Source organism: Diceros bicornis, chromosome 28, assembly GCF_020826845.1.
Source record: "Diceros bicornis minor isolate mBicDic1 chromosome 28, mDicBic1.mat.cur, whole genome shotgun sequence".
In the NCBI taxonomy this organism is placed as follows: domain Eukaryota; kingdom Metazoa; phylum Chordata; class Mammalia; order Perissodactyla; family Rhinocerotidae; genus Diceros; species Diceros bicornis.
In genome coordinates this window covers 14,009,059-14,029,832 of record NC_080767.1, presented here as the reverse complement: position 1 = coordinate 14,029,832, position 20,774 = coordinate 14,009,059, and the positions used below count along the sequence as shown (strand labels likewise).

Sequence of the window (20,774 nt, the reverse complement as noted above, 5' to 3'; positions counted from 1 at the left end):
AGGCAAATTAACTTCAAGAATTAGAGTATTGCCAGAGATAAATGATAAAAAGGTCAAATCATCAAGAAAACATTAAAATAAAATTTAAATGTGTATTCAGCTAATAGCATAGTTTAAAATCATGAAGCAATAATTAGACATAACTAAAGGGAAAATAGACAAATTATCTTAAAAATCTGGAGATTTTTAAGACCCACCTTAAGTAATTGGTAGATGAAGTAAACAAAAATTCAGCAAGGATTTAGAAAATTGAAAAACACTATCAAAGAAATTCGTCCATTGACATTTATAGAACATGATTCAACAATTGCAGAATAACGTTTTTTTCAAGTGAGTGTGGAACATTCACCAAGATAGAGATATGCTTCTTCCTAAAACAAGTCTCAATAAATTTCAAAAGACTGAAAATATACAGAGAATGCTCTCTGACCACTACAGAATGAAAATTTAAACCAATATCAAAATAATAACTAGCAAATTTCAAAATATTTGTAAATTATGCAATATACCCCTAAATAAACAATGTGTGTCAAAGAAGAAGTCACAAGGGAAGCAGAAACATGTTTTGAACTGAATGATCCTGTAAATAGAATATGTCAAAATTAGTGGGATGCAGGTAAAGCAGTGTTTAGACAAAAGAATAGTTTTAAATGATTATAGTAAGAAACAAGGAAGGTTTTAAGTCATTTACCTAAGATTTCAACTAAAGAAGCCAGAAAAAGAAGACCAAAGTAATTCAAAGTAAGTCGAAGGAAAGAATAAAGAGCAGAAATAAATGAATTAGAAAACAAAACAAAAAAAAAAAAAAAAAGAGAGAGAAATGAACAAAGCCAGAAGTTGGCTATTTGAAAATATTAATAAAATTGATAAATCTCCAGCTAAGTGATTAAGAAAAAAAAAGTGAAAGCACAAATTAAACCTTTCAGGAATGAAAGGGGATATTACTGCAACCTGGACTGCTTGGTTAGTGAAGTTTATCAGTTTAAAGAGTAAGCAATATTAATCTTACAGAAACATTTGTAAAATAAAATACACTCAGCAAAATAGCAATAAAAGGACACTTCCACGAGGACATCAGCAAGATGGTGGAATTGGAATTTCCAGATCTTGTCCCCTCACAGAAATGTCAGCTTGAACAACTATCTGCAAGTGAAAAATACCTTTACAAGAGCTAAGGATTCCAGGTGAGAGATTACAGATTGGTAAATACGTCTGGATTTCCATTGAAACACAGTACAGAAATAAGAAAAGATGCATTGAAGAGAGTAAGAACAACAGTTTCACGTTACCCATGTCATCCATCCCCTAAGCCCAAGCAGTGCAGTGTATAGAGAGACACCCGCCTCGTGGGGAAAGAAGAGTGAAGTGAAAAAAAAGGCATCCAAATTGGAAAGGAAGAAGTAAAATTGTCTGTTTGCAGATGACAGTTTCTTAAAGACTCCACCAAAAATCTCTTAGAACTAATAAACAAATTCAGTCAAATTGCAGGAGACAAAACTCAACATACAAAAATCAGTTGCATTTCTATATAGTGACAATGAATTATCAGAAAGAGATATTAAGAAAATAATATAATTACAATAGCATTAAAAATAATAAAATACTTAGGAATAAATTTAACCAAGGCGGTAAAAGATATGTACACTAAAAATTATAACACATTGATGAAAGAAATTGAAAAAGACACAAATAAATAGAAAGATATTCCATGCTCATGGATTAGAAGAATCAATATTGTTAAAATGTCCATACCACCCAAATCAATCTACAGATTCAATGCAATCCCTATTAAAATTCCAATGGCACTTTTCACAGAAATAGAAAAAATAATCCTAAAATTTGTATGGAACTACAAAAGACCCCCACCAGCCAAAGCAAATCTTGAGAAATAATAAAACCAAACACATCACACTTCCTGAATTCAAAATATACTACAAAGCTGTAGCAATTAAAACAGCATGGTATTGGCATGAAAACAGACCCATAGACCAATAGAACATAACGAAAGGCCAGAAATAAATCCTTGCATTTATGGTCAAGTGATCTTCGACAAAGGTGCCAAGCTCATACAATAGGGAAAGGACAGTCTCTTCAATAAATTTGTTTGTAAAATCCATATGCAGATGAATGAAATTGGACCCTTACCTCACACCATATACTAAAATTACCTAAAAATTATTTAAAAACTTAAATGTAAGACTTGAAAGTGTAAAACTACCAGTAGAAAACAAAAGGAAAAAGTTTTCTGACGTTAGTCTTGGTAATGACTTGTAGTTATGACTCCTAAAGCACAGGCAACAAAAGCAAAAATGGGCAAATGGGATTGCATCAAATTAAAAAGTTTCTGAACAGCAAAGAAACAATCGACAAAGTAAAGAGTCACCCTGCAGAATGGGAGAAAATATTTGTAAACCATACATATAATAAGAGGTTAATATCAAAATAGATGAGGAACTCAAACAACACAACAGCAAGAAAACAAATACCCAGTTAAAAATGGCAAAGGACCTGAATAGACGTTTTTCCAAAGAAGACATACAAGTAGCCAATAGGTATATGAGAATGCTCAACATCATCATTTTGTCTATCAAAAACTACATTGAGATATTACCTCACATCTGTTAAAATGGCTATTATCAAAAAGAGAAAAGATATGTATTGGTGAGGATCTGGAGAAAAGGGAATGCTTGCTCACTTTTGGTGGGAATATAAATTAGTAAAGCCATTATGGAAATTAGTATGGAGGATCCTCAGCAAACTAAAAACAGTACCACCACATGATCAAGCAATCCCACTTCTGGGTACATATCCAAAGGAAATGAAATACTTATTTCGAAGAGATATCTTCACTCCCATGTTCATTGTAGCATTATTCACAACAGCCAAGATGTTGAATCAACCTAAGTGTCTCTCAGTGGATGAATAGATAAAGAAAATATGGTATATTCATACAATGGAGTATTATTCAGCCTTAAAAGAGAAGAAAATCCTGTCACATGCTACAATAAGGTCACATGCTACAATAAGGATGAATCTCAAGGACATTTTACTAAGTAAAATAAGCCAGGCCCAGAAAGACAAATGCCACGTGATCTCACTTATATGTGGAATCTAAAAAAGTCGAACTCATAGAATCATAGAATAGAATGGGGCCAGGGGTTCAGGTTAGGGGAAATGAGGAAATGTTGGTCAAATGGTACAAAGTTTCAGTTATGTAGAATGAATAAGTTCTGGAGACCTAATGTACAGAATGGTAAGTATAGTTAATAATACTATATTTTATACACACACAATAGATGATAACTATATGAGGTGATGGATAGACATGTTAATTAGCTTGATTGTGGCAATCATTTTACAATATATACCCATTTCAAAACATCACGTAGTACACTGTAAATATATAACTTTTTATTTGTCTATCATACCTATATAAAGCTGGAAAAATATAGCACCTAATAACAACGACAAAAAACGATACGTCCAAAACATGATAAAGGGCGTTTGTGGAAAACTTGAGCTAACATCAAGCATAATGAAAGAAGAGCTGAAGTTTTTAGTTTTGAAAATCATAAAATTTGAATTTTTCTCTTATAGATGGTGATATTTTTTTATTTTATCTAATAAATCTTTGCCTTCCCAAGGGTAAAATAATATTCTGTGTGCCCACAAGAGAGTTTATAGATTGAATGTTTTTGTTTAGGTCTATGGTCTACTTCAAATACATTGTTGTGTATGATGTGAGATATTGATATACAGTTGTTCCAGCATTATTTATTGAGAAACTATGCTTTCCCATTGAATTACCTTAACATCTTTGTTGTAAATCAATTAATCATATATGTATGGGTTTCTTTCTTTACACTTTATTCTGTTCCATGGATTTATTTGTCTTTCTTTATATCAGTATCACAGTGACTTGGTTATTACGATTTATAATAAGTTTAATAATGAGGTAGTGTAAATCCTCCAACTTTATTATTTTTCAAGATTGTTTGGCTATTCTAGGTCCTTTCTATTTCCATATCAGCTTTAGAATCATCTTGTCAGTTTCTCCAAAATCTCTGCCTGGATTTTGAATGGGTTGGCATTAATCTGGAAATCAATTTGGGAAGAACTGATATCTTAATAACATTAAGTCTTTTTTTGTGTGTGTGAGGAAGATCAGCTCTCAGCTAACATCCATGCTAATCCTCCTCTTTTTGCTGAGGAAGACCGGCTCTGAGCTAACATCTATTGCCAATCCTCCTCTTTTTTTTTCCCCAAAGCCCCAGTAGATAGTTGTATGTCATAGTTGCACATCCTTCTAGTTGCTGTATGTGGGACACGGCCTCAGCACGGAGAAGCGGTGAGTCGGTGCGCGCCAGGGATCCGAACCCAGGCCGCCAGTAGTGGAGCGCGCACACTTAACAGCCAAGCAATGAGGCCCGCCCAATATTGAGTCTTCTAATCCATGACAAGGCATCTCTGTAATAGATCTTCCTTAATTTCTCTCGACAACGCTTTGTAGCTTTCAGTACACAAGTCTTACACATATTCTATTAGTTTTCTCTCAGTATTTTATAATTTTAATCTATTAGAGATGGTGTTTAAAAATATATTTTCCAACTGTTTTTTGTTGGTAAATAGAAATGCAATTGCTTTGTGTGATCTGACACATCCTGATAGCTTAGTAAATTCTCTTATTAATTTTATTAGTTATTTTGTGGATTTCTTGGGATTTTACACAATCTGTTTGCAAATAAAGACAGTTTCCTTCTTTCTTTCCAATTGTAATGCCTTTTTAAAATTTCCCTTGTCTTATTGCACTGCCTAGCACACCCAATACAATGTTATACAGAAGTGGTGATGGGGGACATTCTTGCTTTGTCCTTGATCTTAGAAGGAGAACATTCAGTCTTTTAACTGACTTATGCTACTGTTTCGCCTTGGACATATCCCCACATGCAGCCCCTTTTTTCTTGTCTTTAAATGGAGGGGTTCAAAATAGATCATCTTTTACTTTTATTTGTGGAAAACTTGGTTAAATTTACCATCTTAACCAATTTTAACTGTACAGTTCAGTTGTGTTATATATATTCACATTATTGCGCAACAGATCTCCGGAAATTTTTCATCTTGCAAAAGACGAAACTATATTTACTATACACTAATTCCTCCCCACACCTTGGGCAATCAACTTTCTATTTTCTGTTTCTATGATTTTGATTACTTCATATGACTGGAAATCATACAGTAAAAGACCTAAGGAAAATTTGTGACTTTTTAATCCAAGCCAGAAGTCAAGCTCTCTAACTTCCTATAAGCTTTTTGTTTTATGAACTTAGCTACTTGAAGATCTAATATTTAAAGTACTAAGATTTTTTAGTGTTAAACACATAGCATTGTACTCTAAATTCTCGTTTGAGGAAATAATCTTGTTATCTTCTCCAGCTCTTCTAAAAGGATCAATTAACACAATTGGTATTGCGCAAAGATTAATGGACTTGCCAACTCTCAATTTATAGATTTTAGGAACTCTAGTCTTCAACTAATGTACCACGAGGAAAGATGTACTATTTTAGCCCACTATGAGAAGAATAATTGACAACATGTGTGGTGCTGGTATCCCAGTATGTATTAGGCACATCATATAATTTTTATTTTTTTATTCTTCATAATAACCCAAATATTATTATGAAATATTTACATATAAGGAAATTAATTTGAGATTTCAAAGGTTAAGTACAATTTTGGATATCTTATCGTTGGTAAATACAAGAACTATGATTTAAAATCTTATCTTTCTGATCCCCAAGCCTCCATTTGTACCACTATATTACAATGTTTACTTATTTATAAATTTTTTTGTAAAGCCACAATTTAATATGATGCACTTAAGTTTCATCAAAGATCCATATGATAAATATTAACATAAAAATCTATTAACATCTTTTGAAAAAATGGAAGACATTGATTGTCTTCCACTTATGAAGGCATTATCGACAACAGTGAATTCAAATGAGAAATATGCCCCAAATCCCTTTTAGGTGTGGTGTGGAGAATTAAGATCTATGACAGTGTTATTTGATTTATTATAAAAATGAGAATACTATTTCCTTTGCCCTGGCTGCTTAGGGCTCAGACTAGCACTCAGTTATAATTACTTCTGCCTGCTGTTACATATTTTTTGTTTCTAATCTGATTTTTACCCTAAACACCTTTAATTACATGTTTCTTCAAACTCTTATTGGGCACAATTTATTGTGTGAATAATATATAATCACCATGAGCTCTTTCTCCAGATAATTTTTGCTTAAGACTTTAGTGAAACCAGATACTTAAATACAATAACTATTAGCCTATTATTTATAAAAGGGTCTGTTGCATTGCAAACAACTTTCTCTTCCTTACTAGTCTTTTTCATGGACTATTTTAGAATTAAAAAAATATTTAAAGAATATCCTTGTCTTGGAGATGATGCCTGGGGTTTTGTTTTTTTTTTTATTATATATATATATCTTTTCAAAATCTCACCAGCAATGATCACCTCAACTCAAAAGTCTTTATATTTATTGATACGATGTTTTTTCTTTTGAAATAATTTTAATAAAAGCTTCTGTTTTTCTCTTACCTCCTGACTGGATTTTAAAATCATCCCCACCATTCCATTCTATTAAGTAAGAGAACCATTCCTAGGAATTTGAATTTCATTTGCATTTTTCAGCTGAGACTAGAAAATTCTCAGTTTGAAAGATGGTTGTTCCTCCTTCCTAAAAAGAAATATGAGAAAGAATAGCCACAATCAGACAATTTGTCTGTACATGAATCTTCTTAAGTGGGTGTCAAGGAAATAAAATGTATTAAAAATAATGATCAATGATGCAACTCTAGTTTCCCACGATTTGTCCTAAAGTTGACATTTACTCCAGAGAGACTCAGCGTTTTTTGGAAGTCAGCTTAGCACTCGTTTTTACAAACTTCTTCAGTCCTTAAGGCTGTGAGTCAGAGACTTAGGGTTATCTAGAGATAAAAGTCCCTGACTTCTGCACATTCCAAACACCCAATTGTCTTGACTTAAGGAAAATGTTCCCCAGCCATACGTTTCTTGGAGTATTGATTGAATACGTCTGGATTAGATGACTTCAACATAAATTGGGGCTGGAATCAGAGTAGATCCAAAATTTCTCAAAAATGTTAACGTTCCTCCACGAATTGGTTTTTCTTTTTATTCCAGAATAATACTAGACCAATCCTAATAGAATCCTAAATAAGTCACCTGTTTAAACTCTTTTTTATCTTTCATGTTTTTGTGACTTCTACACCACACACAATTTTTCTTTAAACCGGTATAATTGTAGTCTAGTTGAATTTTAATTAATATTTGCCACTTTATATCAATAATTTTTTGTGATTTTTCATATTTTTGTTATATTCCCTTTTAACATTTGAAGATTGTTTTGTTAAGTGGAATTACTATAACCCAGCCTACAATTTTAATATTATTGCATAATTTAATTTGTTTCCATTTTTTTTGAGATTTTGGTATAATGACCATTGATATCTATGGCCCAGGCCATCTAACCTGCTTTTCCTTCTACTGGAAATAACTTGACGTAAATCTCTAGAGATAGGAGTATAGAATGAAAAGATGTGAATGGAGAATTCTGAGTACACATGCAAAATTATTTTTCCAAAACTGAACACTTTACACTGCTACTGAAATATTTGCACAGACCATTTTTGTATATTTTCTAGAACTTAAGAAGATGTTTATTCTTTCATATTTGCATAAAATATTACATTGTTTTAGTTTTTTTTCTATGATTGCTAGTTAGAGTGAACATTTCCTCTATGTTTATTTATTACTTTTATTTTCTCTCTTGCTGTCCATCCACATCCCTTGCTTAACTATCTCTTGGTATTTTGATAGTTTTCCTCTTAATTTGTATGAACTCTTAATAGATTAACACCAAGCTCCTCAAATTTGCTGCAAATACTTTTACAACTTGCTGTTTTCCTTCTCATTTTTGACATGCTTTTTAAATTTTCATTGAGGTAAGATATTTGTATGATTCCTGAAAAAAATACGACTGAAATTTTTTTCTATGGCTTGATTTTTTTTGTTTCATCCATATGATAACTATGTCATTATATTGTCCAACACGTGGAACAGACTGATGTTTTAAAAATATTATTAATTTTTCCAAAATACTTTATTAAAAATGTATCACATCCTTTCCCCCTCTTAGTCATTCACCAAGTATTTACTGAGCACTTGTTATGGGCCAGGCATTATTGTCAACATTGAATTCAACTTGGACATAGTTGATAAAAAGTATAGTTTCAAAAATTATAAAGATAAACATGAGAAGCATTATACTATAGATCACAAAATTTCTACCTTTATCTATAATTTGTATGTTCTTATGCTTAACACTATATCATAAGAAGTTTTCCACATATCATCAAATACTCAGGGAACACATATTTTTAATGGCTGTATAGTATTCTATTTTAAGAACGTTTCAGGATTTATTTAATCTATTCTCAAATAATGGGCATTTACCTTGCTTTCATCTTTTCTTCCTATTATAAACAATGCTGCAACAATGATTATAATGTATTCTTTAAGGGGAATGTTTATATTTTATTTATTTTTGGAATTATCTCAATCACTTTCATAATGAATTATGCAAGTAGAGGTAAACATTCAAATGCATACTCTTATACAATCATACCAGTGAAATAGTCAAATTCTAAATGATTGAATGTACAAGGTAGAAATTATCTTAAAATTAATCTAGTTCTAAGCCTTATGAGATAACAGAAACATATCTACAATATGGTTGATGTTTATCTTGCTTCTTCTCCCAAATCCAGTGATGGGTAGAGCACTTTATGAGCTCACACAGGTTATTTTTGGGCAATTCTCATTATTAGAAAGTTCTTTACATTTAACTATATATATATCACTCTGTATGCAACTGTCATCTTTCCCTGTGGAACAACAAAAAATAAGTATACATTCCTTTTTTGGTGATGATATTTTAAGTTTCATTTACAGATTGCTATTTCTGAGTCTTTCTTGTACCAGGCTACAATTCTTTGTTCCTTCAGCCATTCCCCATGAGTTTTGCTAAAATAATTAAGAACATATATTGCTGAAGAGAACATTTTAGGATTGTGAGGTTCTCTGTGATAAATAAGTATTGCTCTTTTGCGTTATGTTTCTGGTAACTGATTTTGCCTGAATCCACAGGAGCAAAGCATTCTCTGTCATTTAGGAGGCAGAAGAGTGCGATGGTTTAGAACACTGGATTCAGGAGTTAGGCAGCCCAGCTTTGTCCAATACTATCTCCATGACCTCAGCGGAGTCACTGCACCTATGTAAAACTCGAGTTCCATCTCTGTAAAAGGAAGAAATTAAAAATTCCCACTTGATATTGTTAGTCTGAGAATTAATGAGGCAATGTGTCTGAAGAATTTAATATAGTTGTGGATGCAGAGTAGGTACTCAATAAAAGTGCTTGCTACTCTAAATATATTGATGATTTCAAATATGCATCTTGCTATTACAGAATAAGAATGGCTTTGAAGTTGGATGCATATTTGTTAGCACCCCAGTTTCCAGACTTGTAGCTTGTGACCTCGAGTCAGCTATTTAAGCTGTAAAATCAGTATTATCCCTACCTTGTAGGGCTGTTATGTGAAAAGAGTACTTATCATGGTTCTTGGTATTTAATAGGCACTCTATAAAAGACAGCATTATTATATTGGATTACAAATCAGTAAACCTGAGTCTAGTTTGCCTACTGTTGATGGTACAATTAATCACTCCCAGTTTGTTTTGCTAAATGAAACAGAAATATAATCATTCTGATTCAGTTTGAAGCTATAAAAATCAATAGAAAGAGTATCAAAATGAATCAATGCCACCAGAGAATGGAATCTATTCCTTGATGAGTTGGGGAAATTATGAATTGTTTGTAACAGAAAAAATTGTGTACCTTACAGTTTGATTACACAAGGTCTTGACAACTGATTTAAGATAATTCCTCCTAAAGTAGAGAAGGCTCCTTTTCTTGACAAATGTGTTCAAGTCAATTTAACTCAACTGCACATTGGCAGACCAAAAAGCCATGGGAGACACAAAGATGATTAATGCACACCTCTGACAAGTCATGAGAGATCGCATTTCTGCACTAGCTTCCTAACTGGTCTCTCAGCTTCACTCTTGCCGTCCTTCAATATATTCTCCAGACAGCAGCATGGTGGATCTTCTTAAAATGTGATACACATCAAACCACTACTCTGCTTATAGCCTAATACATCATTCCAGCTGGGTTTCTGTTCTGATATGTCCTTTCCTATGCCTTATGTGTCAAATATATTTTTGAGTATCATCCCTTGTCAGGGCCCAGTGTCACATTCATACTAAACTGAGAAGTGGGCACTCCTTGATATCTTGTGAGGACTATCTTCTGGACAGTAAAGTTTGTCTTCAGATGTGACAAGATTGCAGCTGAAGTTTGACTACATGTTCTCCACTTTCATGTGCAGCACAGGTTCCTAAAAAACAAATGGGAAAATATTTGTAAGAAGCAGAGCTCATACTTTCAGGGGTCAGCCCTGTCATTCCCTCGCTCATCTTTGCGTGTTTCATTTGCAGCTAGGGCTAAGGTAGCACATTTTACTTTTCCTGGAGCTTTCTGGGGAGTGCAGGTGGGTGAAGAGCAGGGTAAGACAGGAACAGAGGAGTTGGCAGGTCAGCATGGCCCGATTCCCTTCTCACTGCAGATGCCTGTGTCCAATGCCAAAGGGACAGAGGCTGATAAATTTTTAGTTGTGATGGGTCCTAGATAATGTTAGAAATGACATATATATTTGTGACTTTCAGATATGAGTTCTCTAAAATTAGATTGCAAATTTGAGCAATCATGAAAAATCCCAACAAAAGATCAAGAGGTTCGATCAACCCTGCTGCCCTTACTCACATGTGTTACGTACAGCAGAAATATACTCTCATTGGATCATCTGATGGATATCTGAGCATATAACCATGGTTAGAAAACTTGGGCATCCACATATTAAATTTTCTATAACAGATGCTCACATATCTAGATGCAGATGAACAAATAGTGTGTTCCTCTGTATCCCCCAAAAGAACCCTAATAGAACAGGTTGCTCTTTGGAAGAGATCATGACTATTCCATAGTGATTCTGAATCAACACGATGAATAGTCCTGTTACAAAAGTGTGCTAATTCGTATGACTATTTATTTACCATTCTTTGTTTACTTGCCATTTATCATCTTATTGGCCCTGAGTTGGGCACTTGGCCATATTTAAATATCATTGTAGATTAAGTAAATTCAGAGTTAGAAAAAAATCTTAATACTTATTGAATCCTGCTCTAGGTGGGAGGAATCCTCCTCACGATTCTCCTTTATAGTGTCCTGACCCATGGTTGTCCTGGATTTATATGAATTTTGGAGCAAACATTACTCTCCACTTCAAAAGTTAGATCACTCTATTTCCAAACAACTGTAATGATTTTTTAAATCACTACACTAATTATATAGGCCCTCAATTTTTTCTCAGGATGAAAATGAACTAACTGCATGATTTCTTGTCTTCTGGGAGTCACAAACTCAAAAATCTTCAGTGCTATGCAGTGAATGTACTTGAGTAAATAAGCTGGGTCTAAAGCAATATGGAGGGGTGAGGACTGTGGCAAATCTCTTTAATTCTATGTGACTAAACAAAATGCATGTGCTATAATATTCCCTTTCTCACCAGTTTATCACCTCTGACTCTCTACTCGATGTTTTCTTTGGAATGTGTCTTCTTTACCCTGTCTGGTTGCATTTTGTGAATGATGGAGTGATGGTAGTGCATACAGCAGTGCTTTCTCTTCACAGAATAAAATGATTCCACTTTTAGAATTTTCCACGGTGATCTAATATACGTTTGTCTTCCAGTTTAGTTTTAACTAAGGAGGAGAAATGCATCTGCTAGGAACAGCTCCAGATTCCCTCCAGAAAACTTGTGGAGGGAAGAGTGTTGTTAAAAAATTACAAGTTTACTTTAACAAGCTTGACTTTAGCCTGTTGCAAACACATGGCATTCCAACCCTATGTAACCTATTTGTACCTTAACATCAGAGAGAAGTAGGTAAGTCAAATTTTAATGATGTCTTCTGAGATGTAGTTCCCTTCTCAGTGTAACTATCACTGTGTTTTATCTTCCTGTGAGAGGACATTACCAGGATATGAGACAGCAAGTAGAAAAGAAATCACGTCTTCCTAGGTCAACTGGCCTCTTTGGAACCACCGTGTTTTCATGGCTAGAAGTCATAGAGAGCTGAAAATTGTCCTTTGTTTATTTGCTAAAGTGATGGATAGGAAGGTCTTTTAGCCGTCAAAAATATTGAAATGTGGTGTTTGGAAGTGTATGAATTTTGGAGTCTGTTTAGTTGTTCTCCAATCCCTACTGTGCCACTCCTAGCTGTGTGACCTAAGGCAATTTGTACAATTTTTTTTGACACCACATTCTTTCTTGTGTAAAATCATGTACATCTTCAGGTTTTTATGAGGAATAAATGTATCTGCAATGTAAGTGATGTGATGAATGAACTGGTACATTTAATCCTCACAACAGAAGAGAAACTGAGGTTCAGAGAAGTTATATTACTTGCATACACTATAGACTAGTAAAGTAGATATGGAGGTGCGATTCCAATCTAAACAGTTTGACTTTACATCCAGTGTCCTAACTAGTAACGTTTTCTGCTTCCCTTGATAAACTAAAAGTTCTCGCACCCTAAAAATTCATCTTCCCTAAAGTGCAGCACATTGAAAATCCATGACCCTAGGATTATTCAGCGATTTTCTGGTTGGTTAAAACATTACGTTCCTGGTGATTACCACCTGTTACCTGTAAGTGTAGAGATATCAATGAGTTTCTCAGGAGGATGATGCAATACTGGCCTCAAGACCAAGTCAGGCACTATCCACTCTTATTCATGGCCTTTGCTGCAATCATTGAGGACTTGATCATCGTTGTCCTCTGAATTTGCCTATGTATCCATTTAACAGCTCTGGAGAAATTCTGAGGTTACGTTTAGTTGGGATATCTTAACTTTCTTTCCCTCTAATATTTTTGGATTAATTTTTCTGTTTCAGATGCAAATGGACTTTGAGATATTTCCCTCCTGACTAGGAGGCAGTAAAAGAAATAATGTTTTTTTAGAAAAGACTATGGTTTGAAAACTAGATTTCTCATTTAGAATGTGTGTGATCTTAACTTCTCTGCATCTTAGTCTCTTCATCTATAAATTAAGAGCAAGGAGATATACCTTTTAAGATTATTGTGAAGATTTCGTAAGAAATAATAAGATGTGAATATATAGCACAATGCCTTGCATATTGGTTTTGCATTCAAGTTCTCTAGATAGTTCCTTATCCTTATCTTCCTTTTCTTTTTTGTTTCCTTCCTTTTCTCTTCCTTATGAAGCCAAGTTTCCCATAGAATTTAAGTGTGAAAATTTCCCTCAAAGAACTGTTTTTTTCTGTATCTAGTAAATTTTAATTTACAGTGTTCAATTATATTTCGTTTCTTAGCAGAGTTGCTATTGAAAATATTTTACAAAGACTATGGCACAGCTACCAGCCAATCAGAATGGACACCAACTACAAACAACCAATACAGCTCTACCAATGAGTAGAAGCTCAGGTCTTATTTTGAGTTGTAACTTTTTGTCTGATCTATAATCAAAGTTGAAATTTAGCTGGCATACATTACTATGGCCACATTGCTCATTTATGGCAGGCGTTCACTCTTATTTATTGGAGCACTTGCCATAGAAGTTTTACGTATTTTGAATATCACCGCTAGTTGTTAGTCATGTAGAAGTGTGTTTTAACTATCTCAGATTATGGAGATCTTTAATTAATTAATTATTGTTAATTTATTTGATAGAACATAGACTATTTAATATAATATTTTTGAAATTTGCTGATTCTTGCTTTCAGCTTAACAGAATATCAATTTTTATATGTTCTATATGTGTTTTAGAAGAATGTGTATTCCGTAATAGTTGGGTTGTTAAGTTTGTTAACTGTTTTATTTAAATCAAAGACTTTCCATTTCCTCGTTGTGACTTCACATATTTCTACATTTCCGGAACTAGACTTTCTATTTGTAAAGTGGGGGAAAATATTAGCTCCTTAAAGAATTATTAGGAGCCAATAACATGAACTTGATAACAATTTTGGAAACTATATGTACCCTCCTGAAGATATTTTTCGTTCACTTATTTAGTTACTTATACATTAATTCAACAAATTTATAGAAATAGCACTCTATGTGCCAGGTGGAGAACTTAGGTGGGTGCTAGCTATGCACTGGTAAAAGAAAAGAGCTATACTTATGTTTCTTTCTCTCAAGGTCCTAAGTTTTTCCCTTCTCGCGTATGTATTTCAGGTTTTGGTAAACTACTTACTGTTTTCCTTTCATGTACACCTATGATTATTATTACATCATTTTAGACTATACTAAAGTGATTTTCTTAATCTACATTTTAGACACAAGAAAGCAACTGCAGAAGAAACACAAATGTCTTTCCCAGGACTTTCTGTTATATAGTTGTGTATGGAAATGATGGTCTGACCAAAAGTGTTGCTTTAGGTCTATCTGCTTCACTACATTTCAAGCAGAGAATTGCATATTACATTGCTTTTATAGATACTTCTAGACAGAGTAAAGACTTGACAGGGCTATACATTTACCAGAAGTAAAAGCTGAGTGACAAATTCAAACCTCTGAAGAGGTGGCACCAGTAGGCTACTGGTTCTGGGTTACAGAAAAGGAGACATAAAAACTGAAATCAATACTGGAAACAGCTAAGAGCTGCCTTGTCATGGCGAAGAACAAAAGCTGGGGTGATGTTGACAGGAACAATGGGCAAATAGGGAGGCTCAAGTCCCTTATCTTCCTCCAACCTTCCATTCTCTCCCTAGCAACTCTTTTGGAAGAATTTAACAGAAGCCTGCTAACAAAGGAGAAATGTGGCTTTCAGTGTCCCAATCCTAACTCACAAAGCAGAGAATAGAAAAGTGGATTTGAAGCTGAGAGACAATATATTAACAGCATCAAAATTACTACATAAAAGCAAGGATGAACATCTTGTGCCTACTCAAAGCGTTATGACCTATTAAAGTACACCCAACACTAATAATAAAAAAAAAAAAAACAGCTAATGTTTATTGTACATTTAGGATGTTCTAGGCACTATTTAGCACTGTGCATGAGATAACTTATTTAATCTTACCAAGAAACCATATTTCCTGCTAATAGGAAAGGAAGATATTATGGATCTACTTTTACAATTTGGAAGTAGCTATAGTCTTTTACTTTAGATTTGTGTTCTATATTTCATCTCTCATAGACTCCTCAAAGGGCTAGAAAAAATGAATGCATTTCTCTGTTGACATATCTAACTCAATTCCTTCAGTGGAAATGGGGCTTCCATTGCTTGCATTGACACTACTCTACATGGCTGCACTTTTCAGACAATGGAAACTATGTCTGTTTTGGGCCATCTTTGTCTTATCATCCAATGCCCCAAACCCTGTAGCTCCTCAGTTCATTGAACAACTTGACTCTTTCTCTTTTACTACTTCTTGTCCTCTTATTAAATTTTTGTCAGTTACCAATTCTGTCTAGTACTCCTATTGATTAGCAGCTGAAAGGTCCAATGCAGAGAAGGAAAGTAATCTCACCCAACCTGATCTCAAAGTCCAAGAGGAATTCTATACTACCATGTCGCCTCTATTTTATTCGGTTGAAACTTAGGGTGCGTTACTGGTGGTTATTTTTAGCTTTCTTTGTTTCATTATGTACCAAATCCAGAAAAGTTATGGTAGCTGGTAAATAAAACCTGTTCCTCTACATTATAATGCACATCACACAAAAAAGAAAAGGTAGCACTTTATTAAGGGAGTTCATATGACAAAATTCCAATCTAGTTTATTTAGAAAATATTACATTGAATCAAATTTCTTTTTGAATAACCTTTTTTACCTCAGATATGACAAGTATACATTTCTACATTTCTACATGCTCTGTTTGACTTATTTATTTGAAAATATTTATTGAGCATCTACTATGTCACATTCTATTCAAGGTCGTTGGAATGTTGTAGGGTAAGAGACAAGTTCCTACTCCCAGGGAACTTATATGTGTTGTAGACACAAACAGTAGTTAAAAGAATAAATTAAAAATGAATATACAGCATGTCATGTGCTGATTAATAATCACTTTAAATAATTAATTGATAATATACTTATTTTTGGTTACAAAGTGTTTTTTAGAACACCTTTTGCCTTTATTATTTTCTAAAGTTTTAATAGTGATCATGTTTTGTTGGGACTTCCTAAGAGATTTTCAACGTTTTACATTTCCATAATAGTATTTTTTAAAACCACAAGCATATTTTATTTCTGCAGTTAGGACAAAAACTAATAATAACAACAGCAACCAAAATATTTCTATCATATAGTTTTGAATGATGCATGGTGAGTTTTTTTTCACATGATCATTTTCTCTATTTGAATTTCATGCCTGCAGCTGCTTTGAATACTGAGTCACATGGTGTAAATCAGTATTCATATCCCATCAGAGAAATGTTTCCTACCCAGCATGTTCTTCATCGCAGCCTTTTCATCCTTGTTCCTCAGACTACAGATGAGAGGATTGAACATGGAGGTCACCACTCCATAGAAGAGAGAGATGAGGACCTCAACGATGTCTTGATTATCTGTACCAACAGAGCTTTTAGACTTGGGCTTTGCGTATATGAAGAAGATGGTTCCATAGAATATAATCACCACTGTCAGGTGGGCTGAGATGGTGGAGAAGGCTTTATGTTTTCCTTCAGTGGAAAGGATCCTCAGAATAGTGGCAACAATAAAAATGTTAGACACGGAAATTACCAGCAATGGAATAACGAGAACAATCAGACATGACCCTGCCATACTGATCACATTGATTGAAATATCAGCACAGGCCAGTTTTAGGATAGCCAGAAATTTACAGACAACGTTGTTAATGACATTGTCAGCACAGAATGGTAATTGTATTGTGAGAGATATCTGCACCACTGAGTCCACAAGCCCAGTAACCCAGGGTCCAGCTTCCATGGCCATATAGGTACCTTTGCTCATGTTGACAGAGTATCTCAGTGGGTAGCAGATGACCACATAGCGGTCAAGTTCCATCATGCCTGGAAGCACACACTCTGTGGCCCCCATGGCAAAGGAGAGAAACATTTGCACCCTGCACCCAGAGAAGGAAACCATTTTCCTTACTCTCTCAGGAAGCTGTCAAGAAATAGTGGGTCAGAGGACCTTGTGTAGCAAATGTCCAGGAAGGAAAGATTACAGACGGAGCCAAAGGATTCAATTCAGACCTAAAATTAGTGCCGTTTCCTGAATAAGGAGAAATGGCCTACATCTTAAGCGCCTGTTTGTTTTGTGAATGAATTAGAGTACTTTCAATGGATTCTGTGTCTGTGAACAAGGATATTACTGGAAATATGTGTGTGTGTGTAAGTGTGTGTGTGTGTGTGTGTGTGTGTGTGTGTGTGTGTGTTGTGTGTGTTTGGGGGAGGCACTGTTTCTGAGGAAAAATTAAAAGGAATGGTCTGAGACTTTATGAGGCAAGGTCTTTGTATGCAAAACCTACTGTTTCTGCTCCCTGTGTGATGGCAGTGGCTATTTCCTTGAGGAACAACCCAAGACGAGAGGTGTCAAAGAACTGCTCTATTGCAATATGTCTGTTTCTTCATAGTCTTTCTGTGTGTCCCCATCAATTGGACTTAAGCAGAAACCAATTAAAATGGCAATTAAAGCTGTTTATATTAAGAGAATGAGAAGACAAGTCACAGACTTGTAGACAATAAATGCAAGTCATATATATGACAAATGATTCATAGTCAGAATATATAAAGAACTCTCAAAACTCAATAATAAGAAAACAAACAACCCAATTAAAAATGGGCAGAAGCAATGAATGCCACTTTACTAAAGAGAGTAGAAAGATGTCCAAAAAACCCACCCTTAGTCGTGAGGGAAACACAAATGAAAATCATGATGAAATATCACTATATACCTATTAGAACAGGTTAAAAATATGTATACTGACAGCACCAAGTGTTGATCAAGAAGGGAAGCAACTAGACCTTTCACACATTTCTAGTGGGAATACAAAAATGATACAGCCGCTCTGGATAACTGTTTGGCAGTTGCTTTTTTTGTGTGTGTGTGAGGAAGATTAGCCCTGAGGTAACGTCTGTTGCCAATCCTCTTCTTTTTGCTGAGGAAGATTGGCCCTGGGCTAATATCCATGCCCATCTTCTTCTACTTTATATGGGATGCCACCACAGCATGGCTTGACAAGAGGTGTGTCGGTCCGCACTCGGGATCTGAACCTGAGAACCCCCAACCACCGAAGCAGAGCACGTGAACTTAACCACTATGCCACCATGCCGGCCCCTGGAAGTTTCTTATAAACTTAAATATTCATGCCTGATATAACCCAGTATGCCACTCCTGGATATACACCCTAGAAAAATGAAAACTTGTGTTCACACAAAAATCTGGGCATAAATATTTATCACAGCTCTATTCCTAATTGCCAACAACTGAGAAGAACATAAATGTCTTTCAACAGGTGAATAGATAGACAAACTGTAGTATATCCATGCAATGGAATACTACTCAGCAATAGCAACTTGGATGAATCTCAGAGGCTTTATGCTAAGTGAAAGAAGCCAGACACCAATGGCTCATATGATTCCATTTACATAACATTCTGGAAAAGGTAAAACTATAGGGATAAAAGGCATATTAGTCTTTGCCAGGATTTATGAGTGGATGAAAGGGGTGGCTACACAGGGATAGCACAAAGGAGTTTTTAGGGTTATAGATGAGCTCTATGTCCTGATTTTGATGATAGTTACATGAATTTATACATGTTTTAAAATTCATAGAACTGTACACTAAAAGGCACAAAATAAATTTCACTGTACGATAATTTTAATTTAAATAAAAATTTAAAAATTACTATATCTCCCACCAAAAAAAATATATTTGCATTGTAACAAGAAGATTTCAGATTATCGGCCTTTACATGAATTGCACTCACTTTCTGGGCCACCAGGCAGTCAATAAACACTGGTTGGGTTTATTGCTGACCATTCTCCCATCAGATTGGCACACTTCTTTAAGGCGTTTTGATGTGCAATGTGTTACTGTTGAGTCTTCCTGACCTACGAGCTAGACTGCCTTTGTAAGTCAACTAACCAAATCTCTGATATAATGCATTCACCGTTGCTTTTATAGTTCATTAAAAAACTCAAATAATTATGGACCACAAGCAGGCTTGAGTTTGAGCCTATCCTTTGCTACATGTTAATTGTATGACTTCAGGCTTGAACTCTCTTAGCTTAACTTAGATAAGTTCCCTATCTTTAAAATGATAACAATTGTGGGGTTTAAATGAGGTAATATATGAAAAAAACCTCACAAATTTGCTGGCCCAGAAAGAGTGATCAACACGATAGCTTCTCTCTCATACTTCTCTTCCTGTATTGTTTATTTCTTCACTCCTTTCCCTTTTCTCCTCTTCCCCTTCCCTATTTTCTTTTTTCCTTCTCCTCATTGAGTTCATGGAAAATTTTTATATGTGTTCATTGGTGAACTTGCACTTACTATAGGAAGGAAATTATTATTATTTTTTTATTTTTTTGAATTCTTACAGGTAAAAGAGAGAAAGTAAAATGAAATGGAAAAACCAAACCATTCTGGTCGAAATCATTCTTTTAAGGGGCTTTCTGATGACCTAAGGCTTGAGCTACTCTTTTTGTGCTCATCTTAAAAATGTGTGTGGTCATCCTTCTGGGCAGTGGCACCCTTATTTTAGTCAATATTTTGGACTCGCACACTCTTGTGTATTTCTTCCCGGAGAACATCTCCTTCTTAGCCATCTGCTACACCACCACCTCCATTCCCTCCACACTGGTGAGATTCCTCTTGGAAACAAAGACCATCTCCTTCTCTGGCTGTGCAGTGCAGATGTTCCTCAGCTTGTCCATGGGGACAACAGAGTGTGTGCTCCTGGGCATGATGGCCTTTGACCGGTATGTGGCTAACTGCAACCCTCTGAGATATTCTGTCATCATGAGTAAGAATTCCTATGTGCCCATGGCAGCTGGGTCTTGGTTTGCAGGAGTTGTCAACTCTGCAGTACAAGCTGCATTTGTGTCACAATTGACCTTCTGCAGGAATAATGTCATCAATCATTTCTCCTGTGAAATTCTGGCTGTCATGAAATTGGCCTGTGCTGACATCTCAGGCAATGAGTTCATCATGCTTGTGGCCACGACATTGTTCACACTGATGCCCCTGCTCTTGATTGTCATCTCTTACTCATTAGTCATTCCCAGCCTCCTGAATATCTGTAGTTCTGAGGGGAGAAACAAAGTCTTCTCTACCTTCTCAGCCTACCTGACTGTGGTGATCATATTCTATGGAACCATTATCTTCATGTACATGAAGCCCAAGTCTAAAGACTCTCTTAATTCAGATGACTTTGATGATACTGAGAAACTTATATTCACTTTCTGTGGTGTGATGACTCCCATGATGAATCCTTTAATCTACAGTCTCAGAAACAAGGGTATGAAGGAGGTGATAAAACATCTGTTTAACAAAAGGTTCTTTAGTAGGTGA

At 34.9% G+C, this 20,774-nt stretch overlaps 2 pseudogenes; one reads left to right on the top strand and one right to left on the bottom strand.

Moving 5' to 3' along the window:
- Positions 1-16,649: 16,649 nt before the first annotated feature.
- LOC131393788 (olfactory receptor 13C8-like) lies at positions 16,650-17,446 on the bottom strand (annotated as a pseudogene).
- Positions 17,447-19,822: 2,376 nt separating this feature from the next.
- Positions 19,823-20,774, top strand: LOC131393674 (olfactory receptor 13C9-like; annotated as a pseudogene).